Raw genomic sequence first — 20,352 nt, 5'->3', positions numbered from 1 at the left:
ATATGCCGACTCTCCACCCCCTGCCCCATCTTCACTGCAATGATTAACCAATCAAATTACTCTACAAAGAGTGCAAAGGAAAAGCTTAGTGGTGATCCAAGCGAAAGCAAACTTCCTTAGACTCAGGCCAGTGAAGATAAGCCATCATAAAAAAGGACTCAACATGAAAGATCTTTCAGAGTTTAATTATGTCCTATTTCTTAGTGGAGTCTTAAGAACATAAGCAGTGCCTCCGCCGGGTCAGACCATAGGTCCATCCTGCCCAACAGTTCGCTCCCGCGGCGGCCCAAACAGGTCACGACCTGTCTGAATCACCAGAAGGGGCCCCCTTGCCACCTTGGTTTCCTATTGAGTCCTATCTTCCCATCGAAGTCCTAACCCTCCAGTCTTGCACATGCACGACCTGGTTGGGTTTCTATACTTATTACCTGGTTAGCTTTCTCAGTATCCCACGATCCCTTTATCCCTCAGGAATCCGTCCAGTCTCTGTTTGAATCCTTGTACTGTACTCTGCCTGATCACTTCCTCCGGTAGCGCATTCCAAGTGTCCACGACCCTTTGGGTGAAAAAAAACTTCCTTGCATTTGTTTTGAACCTATCTCCCTTCAGTTTCTCCGAATGCCCCCTCGTACCTGTTGTCCCCTTCAGCCTAAAGAATCTGTCCCTATCCACCCTCTCTATGCCCCGCATGATCTTGAAGGTCTCTATCATATCTCCCCTGAGCCTCCTTTTTTCCAGAGAGAAGAGCCCCAGCCTATCCAACCTCTCGGCGTATGGGCAGTGTTCCAGCCCTCTTACCAGTTTCGTTGCTCTCCTTTGGACTCTCTCAAGTACCGCCATGTCCTTCTTGAGGTACGGCGACCAATATTGAACGCAGTATTCCAGATGTGGACGCACCATCGCTCGATACAATGGCATGATGACTTCCCGCGTCCTGGTTGTTATGCCCCTCTTTAAGATGCCCAGCATCCTGTTGGCTTTTTTCGAGGCTGCTGCGCACTGTGCAGATGGCTTCAGTGATGCATCCACCAGCACACCCAAGTCTTTTGCTTGATAAATCCAGGGCTTTTTATGAGGAAGTACTCGGGGGTACTGAGTACCGTCATCTTTTCCATTGCTTGATAAAAATGGCCCTTGCCTCGCCAGAGCTCAGGTTTCTGCCCACTCATTGCTGCCTTTTCATGGATTCTACGTCTGTTTGTAGAGGGCCTGGGTACTATGGGGTGGGTCCCCCAATGATCACCCCACTCCTGAGGAATGGCCTGGTATTTTTGCTAGAAAGGTTGCACTGGATAAATCCAAATTCGGAGGGGGGGGGCATTACAAGAACTGTTACTTCTATAAATCAACCTCTGAGGTAGACATGTCAAACCAAGACATCTGCAAAAACTCTGGCATAGTCAGAATCAGGGCAAAAGAACCGATGGCTGATTTAGTATGAGTCTAAGATTACTGCAATCACTGGAGAGGGAGCTGGGCCCTACTACAGGGGCACAGCCAGACAACCAATTTTGGGTGGTCCTGGACCTTGGTTGGGTGGGCAGCAGATCCCATCTCTCCCTCTCCCACCCAGGTGAGGCGATCTGATCTGCTCCACTCCCCCAGCTGCCCACCTTTCAAAGATCTGATCTTGGCCGGCATCGAGGAGTCTGAATGACACTGTACACGTAGCTCTCACTGGCCCCACAGCCTTTTTTCTCATCCACTCCGCCTCTGCAGAAACGGGAAGTTGTGTCAGAGGGAAGGCTGTGGGCCAAGCACAAGCAACATGTACCAGTCACACCTCTTGCTGCCGATGAAGAAGATCAGCCATTTTAAAGTTATGGGGGAGGATAGCTTAGGGGAGTTTTTACCTGGCGAGGCTTATAGAAGTGCTGCCACTGGGTGGGCCTGAGCCCAAAGTAGATGGTCTGGGGCCCACTTGGGCCCACCCACGCTACACCATTGCTCTGCTCAGGAATCTACTCACCCCAACACTGATTCAACCGTTCTCCATCTTTCAGGCATCCCTTGGGCTCCTTTGTAGGAGAAATGTTCTGAGTCATCCTAATCCCCCCCGAGGGTTTTGAGAAATGCAGGTGCTGATCCGTGATGATGTGTGCCATTTGAATTGTTAGAAGGCAGATTAGCTCGCCTATCAATTTCTAGGCAGGTCTGTTCAAAAGAGCTCAGAACTATTTACAAAGCAATTCTTTCCTCGCAGCTGTCGGGAGAGTTTCATTTCTCTTTGACAAGCAGATCTCATTGTTGGCGATAGACTCAAAAAAAGTTCTGCATCAGACCATTCATACAGCCTACAAAAGAACAAATTTTTTCAAATTATATGCTATAAAGCCAGAAAGGCAGATTAAGACGGGAACATCTCCCCACATTTTAATACATTTACTGTACTGGGCTATAGATTCATGAGGTGTTATTATATTCTTTGAAAGCTGGGCTTAGATAACTTTCATTTCGTGTGGGCGCAGGGGTAGCGCAGATGAGCAGCTGCAACAGCAGAAAAGGTGGGGGGATGAGGCGGCAAGAAGTGACAACTCAGGGACCATGTAAAACATGGTCTAAGTCACAAAAACCCACCTAACTCCCCAGATAAGCACTGAAAACACATAACACAGACCCCCACACACTACCCCAGTGATCACCGACCCCCCCCCCACAAAAATATTAATCCCACCTTTAAAATTCAGCTTCCAGACCATCATCACCTGGCCGCCTGGCATAGGAAAGCTTAGTCGTCCAGCACAGAGGCAGCTTAAGTCGTCTTGGGGGTGGGTTAGGGACTCATAGAAAGGAGGACCCATGCCCATAAACCCCTGTAATCCCTGCATTGATACTTAAACATGTGCACTCCCCTATACATCCCCAAACCCTTTTGTACTGCCATATAAGTGGCTCCTGCAGCCATAAGGGCTATTGGGGTGGTAGATAAGTGGATCTAGGGGACTCTAGAGGTGGTTTGGGGGGCTCACCATGACCTATAAGGGAGCTGTAGTGAGGAGAAGACATGGTACCCTTTTTGTGAAGTTCACAGCAGTGCCCTGTAAGGTACCCCACTATTTAGGTGGCATGTCTGGGTGTTCAGTCCATCACTTTGCAGACCCCTCCCACGTCCAACAGGGATTAAGTATGATTAAGCGATTAATCAAAAACACTAATAAACTTGTAAACTTGAAACTTGGATTGTTCTAGGCGTTTTTGACATGGACGAAAAGTTTGACGAAAATGTGGTATAAAGATGGACGATTTAGCGACTTGGACGATCAGATCTGCAGGACGTATAATTATACGATTTTCGAAAGTAAAAAAATTTTGGACATATTTTTCGAAAATGTGTCCTAGGCTGTTTTTTACTTTGGACGACTTGTGAGTTGGACGTAAACTGACTTAGACGTCCCTTTCGATTATGCCCCTCTAATTGTTTGTATAATTTAATGCACTTTGTTTTTGTTCTCGAATTAGGGTGGGAAAAATATTTTGTAGTATTCTTTGATCGATTGTAAATGCTGTCTATGACTTTAATTGTATGTATATATTAATGCACTTTATTCTCGAATTGAAAATTAATAAAGATTTATTAAAAAAAAAAAAAAGAAGAATCCTTAACAGAATTCAACTAAACCTGCCATTCACAAAATACCTCCACTACAAGTGAATTTTCCACTCTATGCTAACTTATCTGGGTGTAAAAACCTGGAATGACCTCACAGAAGCAATCAGGAAGGAGACAAACTCCACCGCATTCAGGAAAAACCTGAAGACCTACCTCTTTGACAATTAACTGTTTCAGCTTCTGTATAGCATCCCCCACACACTTCTAGGCCCCTCCCCTTGCTTCTCCATGCCCCCCACCCCTACTACTTTCCTACTTCCTCTTTGATCTGTCACCTTGAGCTTGTATAGGTTTGTGCGACTCACAAATGGAAGATTAGATTAGATTAGATAAGTGTGCCTAGGCGCCACTGAGCACGATTCTATAAAAGGACAGATGATTAACAACTACATGAATCGGTGCCTGCTATATAGGCATGCTTAGACACTGTTTATAGAATCGGGCCCAATGAGCCTTCAAGATTGGGTGATGTCTACAATAACATACCGTAATATAACTTTTTATTTAAACTAAACTAAACTTTAGGCTTATATAGTGCATCTTCTCTATAACAGTAGAGCTCGGCACGGTTTACAAGAAATTAGAAAGGAGGACAGATACAATATGGATTTGGAATAGTATGGAGAGGAGCGGAATTTACAAAAAAGAGATGGGCTGACCATTGCCAGTGAGCTACAATAGATAGAACATTGGCATCGATAAATCAACAATAGTTTCACATCAATATGCTGCTTTGGAGGGATTACAAGAATTTTGAGACCAGATGGGTTTTTAATAGCTTTCTAAAATGCATATACGAGGTTGATATTCTAACCATTTGGCCCAGTTCGGGATCCCTGGAAGCAGCTTGGTATGATAAAGAGTTGGTTAATGAATCTTTTCTGAGTACAGTCTTTAGGGAAGGTAAGGTAAAAAAAAAAATGATTGGGAGCGGTATGGAACAGCTTGGCGACGAGAACAAGAATTGAGCAGTTAGGCAGTAGGCCATGTACTGATGCCTAACTCAATCCGTGCCCAAACTCTACCTCAAATCTGTCCCTAACCATGCCTACTTGCCAGTAGGTGCCTTGGTGTAGTAGACACCTATCAAGTTAGGTACCTACAAGCTAATATAATACAGAAATATTGACACTGCAAGAATGAAAATACAATAGTGTAAAATACATAATATAACAACATTCCTCCCCCTCCCACCCCCACACTCACACTCTTTCTTGAAAGGACCTTAAGAGGGCATCCGCTGAGAATCGGGGGCGGGAAATTTCATGGCGACATCAGGAAGTATTTCTTCACTGAAAGAGTGATTGATCATTGGAATGAGCGTCTAGTGCAGGTGATTGAGGCCAGCAGCATGCCGGATTTTAAGAGTAAATGGGATACCCATGTGGGATCTCTAAGAGGGTAGAGTTAGGGGGGTGGGTCATTAGAGTGGGCAGACTTGATGGGCTATGGCCCTTTTCTGCCGTCATTTTCTATGTTTCTATTTTTCTTGCCTACAAAATAGGTGTCAGTAAGTTAATAAGCGGCAACTTTTTTTAATAGCTCTGTGCTAATGGCAACGTTAACGCATGACCATGAAGTCATAATGCCGTTGTACAGATCCATGGTGAGACCTCATTTGGAGTATTGTGTTCAATTCTGGAGACCACACTACCAGAAAGATGTGCTGAGAGTTGAGTCGGTCCAGCGAATGGCCACCAGGATGGTCTTGGGGCTCAAGGATCTCATATATGAGGAGCGGCTAAATAAATTGCAGCTGTACTCACTTGAGGAACGAAGAGAGAGGAGAGACATGATTGAGACGTATATCACGGGCTGTATCGAGGTAGAAGATGATGTTTTCTGTCTTATAGGACCCTCGACCACCAGAGGGCATCCGCTGAAAATCAGGAGAGGGAAGTTTCATGGTGATTCCAGAAAGTACTTCTTCACTGAAAGAGTGGTCGATCATTGGAACGAACTTCCTTTGCAGGTGATTGAGGCCAACAGCGTGTCGGACTTTAAAAGAAAATGGGACATTCACGTGGGATCTCTAGGGGAGTAAAGTCAGGGGGGTGGGTCATTAGAGTGGGTAGACTTAATGGGCCATGGCCCTTTTCTGCTGTCATTTTCTATGTTTCTATGACCACTAATACAACAAAATGGAAAATTGACCATTTTCCTGCTGTGGTCAAAAATGGCCTTAACAGAGGAAAAATCGCACAAAGTCATGGTCCATGTTGGCTGCAGGTTAATAAAAGAGCCCAAGATGTTCCATTTCTGAAGAAGCATTGTTGTTGTTAGGTGCCATCGACCCGCGCTTGAGTCCCAATGACTTGATGAATTGCGGATCTAAAAAAAAAAAAAAGATCGGTTTTGTGCTAATCCGTCAAGGTCCTCCAGCGTCATCACCGTGGTTGTTATCAACGTGTCCAGCCATCTGATTGCAGGTTGCCCTCTTCGCCTGGTTCCTTCGATCTTTCCAAATGTGATGGTGTCACCAAAATAAGGCAGTTCATCATTTGGGCTTCGAGCGACATAACCGGTTTGATCTCTTCCAGGATCGATTTGTCAGTTCTTCCAGCAGTCTTCCGGAAGAAGCATTCATATGTTAATTGTATTAGCTTGGCTTGGCTTCTGTGGGACTATTTGCTGCTTACGAATGTACAAAAGGTTATCAAAAGCGATACGTACAGGCAGCCTGGAAAAATGTCCCTTTCCTTATGTGGCAATTCTTAAAAGCTATTCATTTCAGAGCTAAGACCAGCTACATCAGCCATTTAAACAGCAATGCTGCACCAGGCTAGTATGTTTCATCTAATTTTGTTTCCAATCGTGTTTGCTAAATCACTGAAAAATGAATTGGGCTTAATCTTGCATCACATCTAAATCTCCATCAGGTGAAAACTCGTTACAATTCCCAGAGTGAGAGAAAATACGAAGTAATGGAACAACATAATTTAACTAGCTCTCTCATATGCACTTTTCAAACTCAAGCTTTCACATTAAATTGTAAGTACTAAATAACAAAACAATGAGAAAACAATTCGACACATCGCAGGCGCGAAGAATTCAGGGATTTTTCTGTAGGTAAAGAATATAAGGCATTTGATAAATCACCCCCTTTATTAGCAATGGAGGGACTCCAGTGATTCCCATCCCATGGGGGAGTGTGTGGCACAGTGATTGGAGCTACAGCCTCAGCACCCTGAGGTTCTGGGTTCAAATCCCATGCTGGTCCTTGTGACCCTGTGCAAGTCACTTAGGCCCAGATTCACTAAAGATAGTAATTCAATTTCTGTTGGCCAATTCTCTGGCCAATTTTGAAACAGCAATTGATTTACTGTCTTTTCGGATGAAAATGATTTGCACGGAAGCACAGGAACACTGGGTAGCATCTACAATGGGGTCCTGTCAGGAGACGTCACTGTCCTACTGTCCTCAGAGAACACCTGCTACAGGTGAGTAACTTTGCTTTACCTCTGCTTGCCCTGTATCGGTAGCATGGAATATTGCTACTTCTTGGGTTTTGGTCAGGTACCAGTGACCTGGATTGGCCACCGTGAGAACGGGCTACTGGCCCAGTAAGGCTGTTCTTATGTTCTTACACGATCCAAGTATAGGATAATTAAGTCATTGTAACAGGTTGGCTCTGAGGCACTGTGGAATGAGGCATTATGACATCACAATCTCAGCTCTGGAATGTTGCTCCCATTGGGGTTCCGGAATCTTGCTATTCTTTGAGATGCTGGAATGTTGCTACTCCTTGGGTTTTGGCCAGGTACTAGGGACCTGGATTGGCCACCGTAAGAATGGGCTACTAGGCTTGATGGACCCAGTAAGGCTATTCTTATGTTCTTCTTTGCTCTGGGTAGAGGACCCTCTACAAGAACCCCCCAGTCTAGGAGGGAACATTACATTTTTATTTAATTGATTCGAGTCTCTAGACAACTGCAACTCCTTAAAGGCGGTTCTACAAGCTGGTGATTAAATTTAGATGCCAACAGTGCGCCAAGTTTATAGCATTATAGTAGCATTCCACGCATGTGATTGATGCCAATAATTGGCAGTTCTGTGTACGAGTGCTAGGTGCTATTATATAAAAAAAGAATCACCTAAATCACTTCCCCCTGGATTCTATAAATGGCACTCAAATTTGGATGCCCCAAATTGCGCGCTACCCTCTCGATGAGGTTCCAAAGAATGACTCCTTAGGTCTTTCCCAACGGTGTAAGGAAAGCCACCTACTTTCCTGCTGAGAAGGAAGAGCCGCTCACTGTTCTTTGACTCCCTCATTGACAGCACTCCCCAGCACACTGTGAATCTCTCATATGTAACCCAGTGTCAAAGTGTGTGCCTAGGTAGTTGCCTGTTGCTTGCCTTGTGGAGATGGGGCCAGGCTCACAACCAAAGTTATTGATTTTCAGGACCTAAGCCGGGATTTAGATAAACATCTAGGAGGCCAAATAAGCAGTTCAGACTTTTAAACTCTCCACACAACAACTAGGTTGCCTTCTAATCTAAACTTCCATGTCTGTGTCGCTCATACCGATGCAGGCTCTAGGCAACTTACAGAGAGAGGGGATCAGAAGAGGGAAAGAAGGAGGACTAGAGGGAGGGGAGATGAATGAACCGCGTAGATTCAGATTTCAAGGACGTTGCTCTAAACCAGACTTTACGAATGCCATTGCTTGACTATAAATGACTAAGTATTAAACAAGTAACAAACAGAACTTCCAAACTGTACCAAAGATATATACTAAGGGCCTGATTCTCCATAGCACGCGGTTGTCAATCAACTGCTGGGCGCGCCTTGGAGAATCTCGCCTACAGTTTTGTATAGGCACGTGAAATGTAGGCCAGCATTATGCAAGCATACATTTCACACGCCTACCAAGAGTGTCCAGAGGTGCATAGCACTGTGTAAGCACATGCAAGGCAATTTCCAGTACAAACCACACCTCTGCCTGCCTTACACGTGCTTATGCATCGCTATGTGCCTTCGTACGCCCACGATATGTGTGAAGTACGTGCATTAGTACAGAGTGCCTAAGGTTAAAAAAAAAAAACCATGCTCTGCCATTGGCTAGTTGGTCGGCGGTAGCATGCCTATCTCCGCCTAACTTTAGGGCATGCTATAGAGAACCAGGCCCTAAGGGCCTGATTCTATAAACGGCGCCATATCTTAATTTCGAAAACTACAAGAACGAGAAGGCATTCAGAAAAATTAAGTGTGGACAGATTCAGACCTAATGCTAGGAGGTTCTTCTTCACCCAGAGGGTGGTGGACACCTGGAATGCGCTTCCAGAGGGCGTGATAGGACAGAGTACGGTATTGGGGTTCAAGAAGAGGTTGGATGATTTCCTGAAGGAAAGGGGGATAGAAGGGTATAGATAGAGGATTACCCTACAGGTCCTCAATGGGCCGCCGCATAAGCGGACTGTTGGGCATGATAGATCTCTGGTCTGACCCAGCAGAGGCACTTCTTATGTTCTTTAATTGGTTTTAATCAGCACGGTAATTGACCATGCCATTCAAAACTGATTAAAAACTTATTAAATAAAGTAGGCGTCAGAAGACAACTATGAGAGTAGGCGTTGTAATCGTGTCTAAGGAGGCATCTAATGATATCTAAGGTGTGATTAGAGGGTGGAGACAACCTTATGTATTATTAGACGAGATTCTCAAAAGGACATAAAACCCTGGCCTACGTTGCAGATGCCTAGGTTTTCTGGTAGGCGCCATTAGCCGCAATTCTTTACAGCAGGGGTGTCAAATGCCGGTCCTCGAGGGCCACAATCCAGTCGGGTTTTCAGGATTTCCCCCACGAATAGGCATGAGATCTGTTAGCATACAATGAAAGCAGTGCGTGTAAATAGATCTCATGCCTATTCATTGGGGAAATCCAGAAAACCCGACTGGACTGCAGCCCTCGAGGACTAACATTTGATACCCCTGCTTAAAACAATGCCTAATCATAACTGACACGTGGCTAGCGCCGTTTTTGTAGGTGGCAGCCGATTTAGGCACCATTTACAGAATCTGGCCCAAAGTCGCTCCCATGCTTCACGTATGGGTTGTTGGGATTTTTTCAGCAATGCTTTGCTCATATAACTCTTATGTTCTATCAGTGAAAGTGGCAGGGATTGAACATATTTATTTTTTCTTTGCTAAATTATTTCTTTATTTGCAGCTTCTTGCACTATCTGTGTTTTTTGTTTGCTGTTATTTTCTGGTATTAGTACTGATTGTAATTCGCTAGGGTTCTTTTTTTATTATTATTATTATTATTATTATTCTTTATTCGTTTTTGATATCAAATACATAGTGCAAACATATGAACACTCATATCCCCTTCCAGACACTAAGGAATTGGTTTTCATAACTTTTAGATCTTGTTGTAACTCTCCCAAACTCCTCTCCAGTTCAAAGCTCTTTGTCTCCTGAGTGACTAGGCATGACTTACACTCTTGTAGGGAAACATCCACCATTAATTTATTTAAAAAAAAAAGTTTCTCTAATCGGGCAACTGCATCCCAGATGGAATCTAGGGTTACATGGGCAGGTCTTATCAAGGGAGAGAAGGTGAGCTCACCGTTTCCCTGCTGTTTCCGTCATTCTTCCTCAGAAGAATCCACAGTCCTTGCCCTCCTGTTACTCCAGAAATAGCAAAATCTCTGGAGAGCTTCCTGCCGCAGTTGCTCCACCGCTACCTCCTCTTTTCCTGGCCCCAGTCGTCCCCTCCGTTCAATGCCTCGTCAGCCTCATTGCTGACCTGCTCCAACGATGACTCTGGATGCCTCTGCACGCCTGGACGTGTGGGTGGAAGCCTTTCCTCTGGGCTGAGAGTCATATTCAGCCCCGGCAAAGCTGCCTCACTGCTAGCGCTGGTACTGGAGGGTCGCGCAGAGCGAACCACAAATTTCTTGATGGAAGACACGGGGAGAGCAGAGGGTCCAGAGGAGAGCGACACGAATGATTAAGGGCATGGAAAACCTTTCATATACTGAAAGATTGGAGAGATTGGGGCTCTTCTCCCTGGAAAAGCGGAGACTCAGAGGAGACATGATTGAGACATACAAGATCATGAAGGGCATAGAGAGAGTAGAGAGGGACAGATTCTTCAAACTTTCAAAACATAAAAGAACAAGAGGTCATTCGGAAAAGTTGGAAGGGGACAGATTCAAAACAAATGCCAGGAAGTTCTTCTTTACCCAACGTTTGTTGGACACCTGGAATGCGCTTCCAGAGGGTGTAATAGGACAGAGTATGGTACTGGAGTTCAAGAAAGGATTGGACAATTTCCTGCTGGAAAAAGGGATAGAGGGGTATAGATAGAGGGCTACTGCACAGGTCCTGGACCTGTTGGGACCGCCGCGTGAGCGGACTGCTGGGCACGATGGACCTCAGGTCTGACCCAGTGGAGGCATTGCTTATGTTCTTATGTCCTCGAAGGGTAAGTCCTCACTTTTCCCATCTTGTAATTGACCAAAGGCAATTATAAACTGGCAGAAAATGTTTTATCTCCGGAGCTTTGAACTGCGCATCTTCCTAGATTGCCATCTTAGTTTCCTCGTCAAAGGCCCATAGAGATTTAAAGAGCTTCGGGGCTGTTGCTGTATGGCTTTGTAGAAGAGGGGGTTAGTCTTCTCTGAAAATGTTCAAAATTGCAATAAAGACATGGTTATTCAAGCAAGCCTTCTGGGACTAGAGAGATGGCCCCTCGGGATCTGATGGCTGCAATCCCAGGAATCTTTGTTCTAATTCCCCTTTTGAACATAAGAAACGCCTTCACCGAATCAGACCTTTGGTCCATCTAGTCCGGTGTCCCGCACACGTGGAGGCCAAGCCAGGTGTTCCCCGATGAAAACCTTGTTCACCCATATCCCTCAATGTGATTTGCAAGAAGGTGTGCATCCAACTTGCCCTTGAAACCCAGAATGGTGGTCTCCGTCACAACCTCCTCCGGGAAACAGAACTTCCTGGTATTTGTCCTGAGCCTGTCGCCTCTCAATTTCAGTCCATGACCTCTTGTCCGATTCACATTTGACAATGTGAATAATGATGTTTCTTGCTCTATTTTGTCGAAACCTTTTAGTATTTTAAAAGTCTCTATCATATCCCCTTGTCTGCTATGTTGTTGGTATACGTATGTACATAGGGGGAAATTCTGTATAGGACGCCCGGTCTCAGCAGCCGTCTAAGCGGCTTTTTGAGAATAACACACGGGCATCCTATATAGAATCAAGTCTGTCCTGATGGAGAGACGCCTAACCACCCCCACCACAGGCGCTGGTTAGAGAATCACATTGCCACTGAGCTGATTGCCGCAAGAGAATCTCCCTGTGGTGATCAGTTTAGCGGCTGCAGCAGGGAACCTATCCCTCCTGCGAAGTATATCAGCAGGAAGGATGCCTACTCCCTCCTACCGGAACTCCTGAATCCCCCATGAATGCCTCCTGCTTCCACCCCCTAAGACATCCCTGCAGGAGGGATGCCCACTCCCTCCTACCGGAACTCCTGAAGCCCCCATGAATGCCTCCTGCTTCCACCCCCTAAGACATCCCTGCAGGAGGGATGCCCACTCCCTCCTGCCGGAACCCCCAAAGCCACCCCCCCAAATGTCCACAACAGGAGGAGTGCCCAAATCCTCCTGCTGCCACCCCCCGAGACATCACTCGGCAGGAGGGATACCCACTCCCTCCTGCCAGAACCCCCTCCCCCCAAATGTCCAAGGCAGGAGGCAGCCTGACTTGGAGTGTATCCCGATTGGCTGGTTAGACAGCGGTAGGACGCCTACCACTGCCTACAATTGGGACGCCATTTATAGACTTTGCCCCTTAGTACGGTTGGCTCAATCTTATCAAGATTTTTTAGTTCCTTTGCAGTTTTCAGTTTTTTTAAATTGTAGATTGAGTGCCTTGATTTACTGCCGTAGTTAAAGGCAATATAGTAAATTAAAAATAAAATAAAAATTATCTGTAAGCTGTAATCCACATAAAACTGCAAAGTATTGCTGAATATCAAGAATGACTGGAATGTAATGTAATGCAGGCTGTAAATATGAAGTAACAACTCCTTTGACAAGATTAATAATGCTATTATCACTTACAAGTGTGCAAGCAGTGAGATAGAGGCTCGATGCACAAAGCTCTGACACCATGGTAAAAAAATACTGTGGTGGGAGCGATTTCTCCATAACGGGTGAGGCTCTGCATGAATAGCACGCACTTTTTTTATGCATGCTATTCTTGCGGAAACACAAAATCCTGATATAGAAAGAATGGCTGGAGCAGTGTAAAAAAAAAAAAAGAAGATTCTTTCTGAATGAGCTCGCTAAGAGACATTATTCATTGGTGACCACACTATCATTTTCTCTAACAAAAATAAATTGTGTGAGTTCTCAGTTTTCACAACTCATTTGCAGGAACTTCCTGCTCCAAGAGGTGTTAGTTTTATGGGTAATTAAGCGTGAAACATCCACGGACCTTTTCATGGGTGTTTCATAAACCAAAAATAATGTGAAAAATCAACACTTATGAAATCTCTTAAAGTGTGCTCTCTTATAATAATTATTCAAAAATTAGAGTCCAATCTCCAGAAACATGGTGTAGATATGGGCACAGCTGTGGTCCCTAGTGTAGCTAAATTGAATGTGACCAGCTTTGAGGAAAAATATCTGTATCAAACTGAATGGTCATTGATGACGTTCTTTTTCATCTGGACCGGGTACACAGTCTTTATTGTTCCAATTTTTGGAATGGATCAACGCGTTGGATGTCCATTTGAAACTAACAATGGCTTTGAACCATCATCAAATCGCCTCCTTCCTAGATGTTCTTGTTATCAAAAAGGTTCCCGGTTTGGAGACAACAGTTTTTATCACAATCACATTAAGGGGCCGAACTCCAAAAACACAGGCTAAGTCGTGGGCCGGACCCCGCCCAATCTCCGCCCCAGACCCCGCCCCCCTAATGGTACTAATTGTAACACTATTTTTTCCAATCATTTTTCATATATACACACACAATATAATGTTATTAACAACACATAATGGTTAATCACAAAATTAAACTACACAAAGCACACTGTATGCTTCTCAACATTCATTCCTACCAGAACACAGATAACCCCTATGAAAATACAGGGCCACAAACTAAAATTACTAATATATTCAAACCAAACCCTAAGATTCAAGACTCTTCTTGCAGTACAACCCCAGAGAAATAGAAACAAATGCATTTTTTCATGAACAGTGCAAAATATAGACAGCAGATGAAAATTCTCAGAATTGACACAATTCAATCACTAAATTGAAAATAAAATCATTCCCCCTACCTTTGTTGTCTCTCTCCCTCCTTGCTGTGCCTCCCTCCGGCGGGTGTTTTACCTTCTGGCCGTTTTATGCGGGCCACAGTCTGATGCCCCCGGGCTACTAGGCTCGATGGACCATTGGTCTGACCCAGTAAGGCTTATGTTCTTATGTGTTATCTTGTGGCTGGCTCCCTCCTCCTCACAGCTGCAGTGTGCACGAAGCTGTGTGCAGCGGCTGCTCGCACGTTCTGCGCCTGAATCGGAAGCCTTCTCTCTGGCACAACGTCAGAGGGAATGCTTCTGGATGAGGCGTGGGATGCGCGAGGAGCCACTGCATGCAGCTTCGAGCACACTGCGGCTGTGAGGGGGAGGGAGCCGGCCACAAGATGGCACCTGGGGCAACGGACCGTGGGCCATTAAAAATGGCCAAGTGGGCCGGATTCGGACCACGGGCCTCGAGTTTGACACCTGTGGTTTATAGGAAGCCTGTAGATATTAATAATTACTTTAGATATAACAGTTGTCGTTCCCACACGGCTCAAACAATCTTTACCTATAAAGCAGTTTTTACGCATTCAGAGACTATGCTCTAGTATGGAGGATTTTAAGACGTAAGCTAAGATTTTATGTAACCGCTATATTCAATGCGGTTATCCCCCATACAGTGTTGCAGACAGCGTATCTTCGCGCTTTATATGCCGGGATCTCTTGTTGAACTCCAACACCAGAGATTCAGATGACAAAACCGTTGTGTTCTTACTTTCTCAGAGCAAGCTTGTCTCCAGCGTTTCATTAGCCTCCTTGCATTGCTTACACTAGACCAAAAAATATTACTGACCAGATCCAGTCACACTCGAAACATACATAAGAACTGCCATCTCCGGATCAGACCCTGGGTCCATCAAGTCCGGAGATCCGCTCCCGCGGAGGCCCGGCCAGCTGTAACCTGGCGAAATCTTAGTCACCCGTATCCCTCTACATGCCTTTCGAGGAGATATGCATCTAACTTGCCCTTAAATCCTAGAACGGTGGGTTCCACAGTAATCTCAGGGATGTCACAAATTGTAAATCTAGTTGGGTCGTTTATGTTATCAGCCCGTGCGCCATAGTTTATGTGGGATGTACAAAACGTCAAATATGGTGCATTCAGGGAGGGGCCTAAGGCTCTGATTGGCCCAGGTGGTTTAATGCCCCTCCTATGAGCGCAGATTTTGCGTGGGGCTGGAGTTGGGATGCAGTAACCCTAAATGCCTAAATGAGCACATGAGCAGCACAAAAGCAATTGAAAAGAGAGCTAGAGGCCGCGTGCACTTGTGTGTGTTTCTGTGTCTGTCATAAATAAAGCTTCCCTTTGAACACCTGGGCTATGATGGAGAGGCTTATTGCTACCTGCACACATAAAAAGTGGAGAAAAGTTTTAGCCCAAGCAATTGACCCTGTTAACTATTAAATTACTTGGGCAAAGTCATTGAACGCTGTCCTAATACTGTGTCCACTATATTTCTATCCTTTTTGAAGCATCAAGAAAGCAAAGTACAAGGGATCACAAACAGATCGGAGAAGGTTATCATGCCACTGTAAAAGGCCATGGTGCACCCTCACCAGGAGTACTGCGTCCAACACTGGTCGCCGTACATGAAGAAGGACACGGTTCTACTTGAAAGAGTCCAGAGAAGAGTGACTAAAATGGTTAAGGGGCTGGAGGAGTTGCCATACAGCGAAAGAGTAGAGAAACTGGGCCTTTTCTCCCTCGAACAGAGGAGACTGAGAGGGGACATGATCGAAATATTCAAGATAATGAAGAGAATAGACTTAGTAGATAAAGACAGGTTGTTCACCCTCTTCAAGGTAGAAAGAACGAGAGGGCACTCTCTAAAGTTAGAAGGGGATAGATTCTGTACAAACTGGAACGCTCTTCCGGAGTCTGTTATAGGGGAAACACCCTCCAGGGATTCAGGACAAAATTAGACAAGTTCCTGCTGAACCGGAATGTACGCAGGTAGGGCTGGTCTCAGTTAGGGCTCTGGTCTTTGACCTGAGGGCCGCCGTGTGAGCGGACTGCTGGGCACGACGGACCACTGGTCTGACCCAGCAGCGGCAATTCTTATGTTCTTAGTACTTCTGTTTGTGAAGCTTTTTATCTTGGACATATTGCCCTTAAGTTTCATTCTTTTCGCCAGTCCACTCTTGGAATCTCTTATTTGTACCAGAGGCAATGGAGAGCAAAAACAACTTGTCCAGCTTCCCTGGCCTTCAACCCACTGCTGCAGAGTTGCCAAGTTACCCAGTTCTAAGAGAGAAACTCTTTGACCAGTCCAGCTTTTGAACTCGCATCTCAATTCAAAGTTCTATATGTTGCCCCTGATAGCAGCAGTTAAAATCAGCACTTCAGGTCCCATAATGTACCAGGGCAGAGTTATAGAAATCCAGGACTGGTTTAGAATTTACCTCCTGGAACTGGGTAACTTGGTAGCTCTTCAGCTCTAACCATTAAGACTAGGGTTATCATATTTGTGAAGACAAAAAAAGGACATATGACCCCACCCACACCCCTACACATGCTCCACCCATTTCCTTGGCCTCTTTTTCCATCCTCTGCACCCTTTTAGTACTTCTCTCTCCCTCCCTCTCCCTCTCCCTCTCTTCCTTCCTCCAGTGCTTCTCTTTCTCTCCTTCCCTCTCTTTTTTTTCCCCCAACCCTTCCGTGAGTGCCTCTCTCTCTCCTTCCAACCTCCTGCTGTTTCTGTCTCTCCATTCCCATCCAGCACTACCCTACTCTATGCTCTTTTCTCCAGCTCTCTCTCCTTTCCAGAATGTTTCTCCAGCCTTCCCTCCATGCTGTTTTTACAGTCCCCTCCTACCTCTTACCTGGTCTCAGCCGCTGTAATTTAATCTTCAGGCAGCTGATAGCAGCAATGAGGTAAGCCTGCTATCGCCGGCCTGCCCCGGAAGCTGCCTCTCTGCAGTGACTTCCTGTTCCTGCGAAGGGGGGGGGACTTGCAGGGAGACATCTTTCAGGGCAGGCTGGCGGCAGCAGGCATCTGATGGCTGCCCAAAGATTAAATTACAGTGGCCAGGCCCAGGAAGGAAGTAGGGGGAGTCCGGACAGCTAGCTAAACACAGACTCCCTCATTAAAAAAAATAAATGTCTGGGCACTTGGACAGTCCTCGAAAAAGAGGACATGTCCGGGTTGTCGCAGATGTCTGGTATCCCTAATTAAGCCTGTCCCAACGTTGCCGCTAGCTGGAAGCTTTTCAAAACTCGAAAACGAGAACATGTCCGGGGAAATCCGGACGTCTGATAACCCTATAAACTACTGAAAGACAATTTTAATAATAATAGGTTGCACCCCCTCAGGTGACTTTTATTAACCAATAATAGCGACCCTTTGTGTAATCTCCCCCTAAAAGTGAAGGCGGGCAGACAATTCAGCTTTTATTATGCAAATGGTCTTGCCATGATATAAAAATGCCTCAGAACATCATTTTACATTCCAGTTAGTGAAGGACTACAGAATCGCTAGATTTCCGTTGAATCATTTTATAATAATAATAACTTTATTCTTGTATACCGCATTACCATGGAAGTTCTATGCGGTTAACAGTTGAAGAGACTGTACATTACAGCAAAGTTACACAATTTTTTTTGGCATAGCTACATTTACATTTTCGGCGACGCTACATTTACGGTGAAGTTATTTTTCAGGTCGGTTACAATTGCAGAGAAGTTACATTTGCTGTAAGTTGCATATATATAGCGGAGTTCATACAGTAGTGTTACATACGGTGGTGATATATACTGCAGAGTTTGATAAAGCCGAGCAGAGGCATTTAGTAAGGGAGGTAACGAAGAAGGGGTGATAAGTTGGATAGGGTGATCCATTTTGTTAAGCCATTGGGTGGCTGATAGGATTGGAGGAGTCGAGAGTCTGAGGTAAGTCAAGGTCCGAGGAGGAGGCAAGGAAGAGGGGGGGGGGGGAGAAGTTAGAGGAATTTATCAAAAAGGTAGGTTTTGATTGACTTCCTGAACATTTGGTAGGGGGGGGGGGGGAATTGGAGATGAGTGCTGTGAGGCATTTGTTCCATTTGCCCGCTTGGAATGCGAGGGATCTGTCGAGAAATTTCTTGTAGAGGCAGCCTTTCAGGGAAGGAAAGGAGAACAGGTAGGTACACTAGTTTAGATTAAAATTGCATTCGCTCTTATTTCTCTCCTTACAACACCCAGGCACAGAGATAATTAAGACATGGCTGATGGTACATTTACTCTATAACAACACTTTTGGTTTTCCTACACTACTGAAAGATTTTAATTTTACGGACCTGAGCACTAGACACAGACTCTAGGCAGTCCCAGCAATGGATGACTGTCTGTGCAATCACATAACACATTGTATAGTACCTTATGGAAGCCAAGTTTTGTTAAGGAGTTTTTTCACTGATCTATATAACATACTCTCTATATTAGATCGCCTCAATATTTAGCCAGATATGTTTTCCTGATTTCTTGTTTGGGTTATTTTTTCCTATATTTTTTCCTTTTGATATGTGATACTATCTCTTCCCAGATGTGGGCTGTTGTTTTTGCTTACTGAGAGTTGATTGTACTTATTATATCTCAATTACAACAACAAAATATAGTACTAGCCGTAGAAGTCTATTTTCGAAAAGGACATCTAAGTCCAACTTAGTCGTTTCCCACTAAACTCCCAAATTCAGAAGCACAGAAACATCCATGTTCGAATAAGACGTCCAAATGATTTTTTTTTTTTTTTTCCAAAAATCACCCACTTGGATGTCTTGGCTGCCAAAACATCTAGACCACCTGGACGTCTAACTTTCAACCACATAAATGTCCAAGTTAGAAATGTCCAAATCAGCACCTTTTAGATGTGAGAGGAACCACCATTCTAATGGACTGGCCACATAGACATGCCACCAGAGCAGCGGGGCAACTTAGAGGGCACTGCTGTGAACTCCACATAAAGGGTGCCAGATATACATCTCACCATATTCCCCTTATAATTTATGCTGAACCCTACAAGACTCCCCCAAACTCTACTAGACCCACGTGTCTTCCACCCCAGTAGCCCTCATGGCTGCAGGTGGCACCTGTATGGCAGTAGAGTAGGGTTTTGGTGGGCTCACACTTTCCACCATAAATATAGTGGTTAGAGTGGCTATGGGCCTGTGTTCTCCTCTCTATGGATCACTAGCCCATCCACAAGGCTACTTAAGATACCTGTGTGATGCTCTACTAGGCTTTCCCATAGCAGATGCTGCTGTTCCAGGCACAGGAATGTACTGTTTTATTCAGATTTTTGGAGGGGTGAGAGGGGGAGGGTCATAACTTAATCCCTCCACTGGTCATCTGGTCAGTTTGGGTACCTTTTTAGCACTTAGACACTTCTATAAGAGGTCTGGCCCAAAACATCTAAGTTTCATCCCCGACGTCTTGGAAAAGGTTTATCGCCACAAGATGTCCAAGTTAAGCATGCCCATAACATGACTCTTGACATACCCCTTTGAATTCTGGATGTTATGGCCGGGTAAGACCTGGACTGGAGTAGCCTGAGCCCTGACCTGGGTCACCCAAGCCTCAGCCGAGCGATTGATTGAGGCATGGAGGGTAGAGGGATGCCTGCATCAAAATAAAAAGGTCCAGTACAAGTTTTTAGTGTAAATTTTAAGATTATTTTATTTTCTTTATACTGTAGTGCATTCAAACAGAAACCCTCATTGGTGGCTAAACAGCCTGTTAGTCCACCATGCTTATTCACTTTACAGTTCAAGAAAACAAATATGGCAACTTCACACAGCTTGCCTCTGGAGCAATTCTCAGGGTGTATTTAGCCCTCTTGCCCTGAGCATGGGATTCTTAAATCTTCTGTTCCCCTTAGTTATATCCGAAACAGTAATTCTTAATTTCTTTGTTACTGTTTTGTGAGGCAATACCACATTATCAGAGATGACTTTTACTTCCCCCAAACTTTACTCTGTGACTACGCCTTCAAACATGCCTAATTCCTCAGGCTCCATTTCAATATCCTCTATTAATATTTCTTCTGGCATTTCCTCATCATATTTAGTACCTTCAGCAGACAGATTAGAGGCTTCAGTTCTAAGGCTTTCTACCTGCTTGTTCTGGGAAGTGCTAGTCTCTGCCTTCTGAATCTGGGCTTCCACAGCTCTGCTTCTCCTCAAGGATTCAGGAATGCTGTAAGTTTGTGACTGCCTCCTTGGCCTAGAGACTACACCTTTTTCTCTAGTTTTGGGCTGATTGCCTCTCAAAACACCTGTGGCTCTCTGGTGCTTTGCTAATGAGCTTGGATAGCTTCCCTGCTCACTAACCCCGCCCCCAGCAGAGCTGATTGCAGGAGCTAATCACTCTGTGGGTTTCGCTATCACCTGCCTGGTGCAAGCTGGTACTTGTAGTTCTTTGCCTTTAGCA

The 20,352-nt window shown here is 45.0% G+C and overlaps 1 long non-coding RNA gene across 1 annotated transcript in view; it reads right to left on the bottom strand.

The window, feature by feature from the left end:
* The window catches only part of LOC117356486, a 31,641-nt gene extending 11,512 nt beyond the window's left edge, over window positions 1-20,129 (bottom strand). The window contains exons 1-3 of the long non-coding RNA XR_004538649.1: window positions 20,037-20,129; window positions 19,423-19,542; window positions 1,970-2,294 (exon numbers count right to left, since the gene is read on the bottom strand). This is a non-coding gene — a long non-coding RNA (uncharacterized LOC117356486). The remainder of the gene's footprint in view (window positions 1-1,969; window positions 2,295-19,422; window positions 19,543-20,036) is intronic.
* Window positions 20,130-20,352: the final 223 nt, after the last annotated feature.

The sequence above is a fragment of the Geotrypetes seraphini genome, chromosome 3 (assembly GCF_902459505.1).
Source record: "Geotrypetes seraphini chromosome 3, aGeoSer1.1, whole genome shotgun sequence".
NCBI classification, from domain to species: Eukaryota; Metazoa; Chordata; class Amphibia; order Gymnophiona; family Dermophiidae; genus Geotrypetes; species Geotrypetes seraphini.
The sequence above is the reverse complement of the archived record's forward strand: the minus strand, read 5'-3'. Positions and strand labels throughout refer to the sequence as shown.